Source organism: Gymnoscopelus braueri (assembly GCF_963280865.1).
Source record: "Gymnoscopelus braueri genome assembly, chromosome: 2".
NCBI lineage: Eukaryota > Metazoa > Chordata > Actinopteri > Myctophiformes > Myctophidae > Gymnoscopelus > Gymnoscopelus braueri.
This window is the reverse complement of record NC_137604.1, coordinates 36,209,812-36,215,371: the sequence shown is the minus strand read 5'-3', so window position 1 is coordinate 36,215,371 and position 5,560 is coordinate 36,209,812.

Sequence of the window (5,560 nt, the reverse complement as noted above, 5' to 3'; positions counted from 1 at the left end):
ACAATATTCTTTTACAAATACATCATGTTACATGTTGATGCATTGAAGATGTATGGTTTTTGTGTTCATATAAAAGCAGTTAAAACAGACCGGTCAAATTTGATCACAAACACACTGAAGTAAGGGAGGCGCAACAAACACTGAAAGATTAAAGCATCGATCCATTGATCACTTCTGATGACTTATAATCACTCTAAAATGCATTATAACTATCAGTATAATAAACTATACAATTATTATATTTTTGTACTACTATGAGAATTATACTACACTATGATCCTTGTCAAGAACATGTCCAGTACTTATGAAGTATTATAGTACTTGACCTAAGAAGTAATTGTAAAATTCTTTGTGCCATTATTGTTGTTATAAAGCATTATTAGTAATTATGAGTTATTATTATGCATTATAAGTATGTTTATAATGCATTATATAAAATGCATTTGTGAAAAAGTATCCTTAATTGGAAAATACTGTACATTGCAATGATTTAAACCTGAAAACCGACCAATGGCGGCTTAAATACCACTGTGTATTAGACAAATTACTTCAAACATGACATAGGAGCTTATTACAGGTGTCTATGGGGCAGTAATGCAGACACACCCCAGGGAGAGGATATAATGAAATAAATATGATTTTGAGGGAAGGCGCTTTCCTGTTTTTGGATGACAGCAGTCCATTTTAAGAGGTGAAAATACTATCAAGCTACCAGTCAGCAAGGTCTATCATATAAAAACATAATGTAGGAATTTAAAAAATCACAAGTAGAATTTGCCCACCCAGGTGGTACCGGTTTGTTAAATGTGGGGTCTTGGCCCATGGACTATATGTGGTATGTGCCTTAACCACTAGGCCATCAATTTCCCCCAGTTGATGATGGGCTTTCTGGATTCTGCATTATGGCTTACAATGACACCCCATTTAAGACAAGAAATGGTGGTCCCAGGGATTTGAAGCTATTGACTCTCTTGACAGCCTGATCACTGATGATGACCAGATCATTTTGGTTTAAAATGAAATAAAGACCCATTAGTAAGAAGCTAAAGCACTTACCACCAAAGAGGAAAAGCATTAGGTCTTGTTGGCTCCACATGTTCAAGAAGTAAGAAGAAAAACAAACACTATAGAAGCAGCAATGTGAAAGTAATGCTCAGTTCCTCAAGACAAAGTGAAGTTGTGCCCCTGTGTGTGTGTGTGTGTGTGTGTGTGCGTGTGTGTGTGTGCGTGTGTGTGTGTGTGTGTGTGTGTGTGTGTGTGTGTGTGTGTGTGTGTGTGTGTGTGTGTGTGTGTGTGTGTGTGTGTGTGTGTGTGTGTGTGTGTGTGTGTGTGTGTGTGTGTGTGTGTGTGTGTGCCGTACAACATGTGAAAACGAAACAAGTGCTGCTCAGGAAATAGGTTTTGTACTGTTTGCCATGTGATCAAGTGTAATAAGAGTTTCATATCAAGCCACATTATTAGCCTATTATCACTCTATTAACAACTTCAGATGCAGAAGTGGAAAGCTATGACCTAATATGGTTAATCTGTATTATTTTACTTAATCTGTAATAAGAGAATTGTATACACAATAGCAGGACAATATACAGGCTGAGAAGGTGTATTTGCCCTGTCTATACATTGTTATTGTTTGTCTTCTAAGTGTCTTTGTCCTGTCATTGTCCTATGTTTCATGTGGCACCTTAGCCAATCAAGTCCTTTTATGTCCTACTCAGTGACAATAAAGTGATTCTGAGTTCAATTGGACATAATATGGCCCAGTGCCTGACTGTATCATGCCTGAATTTCTGCCACTGAGGGGCAGTCTTTCCATCCTAATGGCATTTACGGGTGACATGAGAGCCTTGACTGACAGGAAGCATTTCTTAGTTGGAAAGTATTACGGTTTATAAGGTATGTATGTGTGTGTGTGTGTGTGTGTGTGTGTGTGTGTGTGTGTGTGTGTGTGTGTGTGTGTGTGTGTGTGTGTGTGTGTGTGTGTGTGTGTGTGTGTGTGTGTGTGTGTGTGTGTGTGTGTGTGTGTGTGTGTGTGTGTGTGTGTGTGTGTGTGTGTGTGTGTGTGTCACCTCTTTGAGAAAATAAATACCAGCATGTTAGTAAAAATGTAATCTATATCCATCAATAATATATTAATGCATATTAACTATCCCATCTTTACATACAATAGGGCTGCACTGGGACAGAAATACAGCCCTGCATTTAATGTCTTGACTGGACCACTTCTGATGTCAGCCAAAGACATTGAGTGACTAAAACTTCAAACTACAGATTCAGAGCTTGTGAAAACTCCAGAGTGGCACTCGGAGTGCATATCTCAGCTATGGCTGTGGAAGATGTGGGTTGCAGCTAATAGGACCCAAGGAGGCTTTTCTACAGAATACAGTTCAACTTTTCACATTTGTGTCAGAAGTGAAAGTGCTTTAGGAGGTGTGCTCTATAGAGGGCCCTTAACACACACAGCAATTCCAAGTTGGGGTTGATTGGATTTTATGATCATGATAATATGGCATTTTTTTCATAGAAATAGCTCAGATTCCAAAGAGAATGTCAAATTCTACAATACTTGTGTGGACATTTGGCTAAACATAATCTCCCCCTGGCCTATTCAGCCTGGTGGAGATACTTGTGTTCAGTTTTAGAGGCCACACCTTATATTTTAATATGAAATATTTTATATTGGAGGTCCACTGTCATGTTATTGGACCACGCTGCACATCTCAGTCAGTACTTGTCAGGAGCACAACATCTCAAAGACCAGGTTTGCTAAAGCTTTTATAGTCCACATGGCAACAAATATTTGACCCTGTCGGCATGAGGTGAACTTATGTGTCAGTATTGGATGCCATCATGCAAGGGGATACTGTCAATGGGTAAAACTGCTGTCAGCAGTGCATGCTGGTTACACGTGCTAATACATAATGGTGGACTATAATTGGAAGGTTATTTGTAGGCATGCTGCAGCCTCTGGGACATAAGATTGGTCTTATAGAGGTAGTTTTTTTGTGTGGCATTTAATTTGTGGCAACTGGGTGGATTGATGTCTGTGAAGAATGTTTCACCAGTTTTATTGTTGTTGTTTAACTGGTCACAAACATATAGTAGACAATGGCATAAAATGGATTAAAACGTACATAAGACCCCTGGTTCCTCCCCAGAGAGTAGCTACACTCAGTAGCCATGAGTGTAGCCATGCATGTATCAATCCATTTTTGGCAATTTGTACTTACTTACTTACTGACCTTTATGCCGGCTGGCATGTAGGGCAGCAACAAAGGATCTCCACTCCTGTATGTTCTGGGCCAGCGTCTTTATAGAACCCCAGGTGTGATGCAGGTTCTTCAGCTCTCCCTCCAATTTGTGAATAAAGTATATATCATGCGGGTCCAGTGTATTTTATTGTCTATTTACAGTTTCTGCCATATTAATACTGTACATAAACCTAGAACCACGAATGGCTTCAGCTTTAGATTTAGCCTTTGTTTAAATCTTCTCCATAGTCATTAAAACGTTACTAAAATTACCTAAATAATTAAATCAATAAAAACTCATGGAAATTAGAATTTGGTTGGTAAATTATTATTTTCTCATAAGGGACTATTTTTGTTTACACTTTTCAAATCAATGCACACTTTAAAAATATATTTAAAACGCAATAATATAACTTTGACAAAAATAAGGGCACAATAAAGTTCAGTGTGTTGGATTACCTATCTCAATCTAATTTCAAGTACATTTTCATACTGTACTGAAATTAATGAAATCCAATGGCTTCCTAGAGAATCAAACAAATACGGGTATTTGTTTGATTTTTTGATAAGGTACGCTTTTGGAAAATGGACTGCAGTAATGTCAATTCAATATACTGTGCCATGAGTTGTAGTAAGTGGGCTAAACATGGTCCTTTAAGGGATATCACATGAACAGTGAGCTAACAAAATGATGGATGTCATTCCATTGCATCTTAACATGGAAATATCAAATAGTAGTAGTTCAAAGTAACAGCTCACTGTCACACGATTCAGACATCATGAGTCACTGCTAGTGACCTACTAGCACCACCTTAACACATTAATAACATGACAATTTTAATGTCATTCTTTTTTTCTTATTTACAGTGTCATAGATGTTGGACAAACCCAGTTTTCGCAGAGTGCCTCCTCTCTGCACAAATATTCACTTTATTGCTCCATAGCCCATGTCTTCTCTAAATAAACTGAATATTAAATCATTCTCATACATTATTTTTATGTTCTTTCTCTGTATGGAAACACATATGTTTGTGCTATTCTGTTCATTTGTACAATTCGTCCTACAAATCCTTGTATTAAAGGCAATTATCTTCAATATTATCTGGAAGCGCTGGAAGTGTTTACTTCCACTGCATTCAAATGCAAGACAACACACTTAGGACTTGAGTCACCATTTAAATGTTAGCCCCGCTTCCGGGAGGAGCTTTTAGGACTCTTGTTTTACAAGTAGAGGCAGTTTTAATGTGTTCCAACATTACTGCTGGACCCTGAAACGATTAAAAGATAACTTTTTATACATGTCCACTTATTTAAAAAAATATATTATTATTATTACTATTATTATTTGCCCTTAACTAGAAGGTGATTGGCCAAAAAGTCAGAGACCTCCTGTTAATCTTTCTTAGAGTTTAAATGAAATTGGCAACCCATCTGAACATTTATTTTTAGTTTTTTTGTTTATTAAAGAGCTGGAGGCAGACCCCTGTTATTGAAGCACTCAACACTTAACTTTTCCCACAAAAATACGTTGTTTTTTAGTTTGAATCACAGTTCAGAACAGATACTGTGGGTGCAGGTCAACATTACCTTTATTGTACATAATCATGTCTTCACCAGTTGAATGTAAAATCCACATAAATGTAGATAGATAGATATATTTATTAATGTGTCACTCCGTAACAGAAACACACATATTGAAATACAAAATACACATACCAGAGTAAAAGAGTTGAGGACCAATCACAAGGAGTTGTGAGACACTAAAAAAACATCAAAAACTAATAAAACATACATTATAGTACTATATATAATAATAATAAAACAAAATACAAAAACTAAATAAAAAACTAATTATTTACAGGAACTCATAAAAGACAAGTCGTCTATTAAGAATGAGGTGGCAGGCTTTGTCACCTATAAAATTACATACAGTTTATTTATTTAATCAAAATAATTAAAATGTGCAACATACTTTGATAGGTGAAGAAATAATTCAGAGCGAATGTCTGCATAGAGGTCACAGTGTAAAAGAACTTGGGCTTCCGATTCAATAGAACCATCATTGCATAAAGTACAGTAACATCTATCAGCTGATAGGTTGGTGTATCTACCGATTTCAATAGCATGACATTAGACTTTGTGCATAGGGCTTTGTGCATAGGCTTTAAGTAGGCAATAGGTGCGTAGCTTATTTCCTTCCGATCTATTAATTAACTGTAGACTCTTCATCTGCCTTTGACACGGCCATGTCAAAACAATGTTAAATCATTACTTGAATAAACACTATTTATACCAGCAAGATGGGACATAAT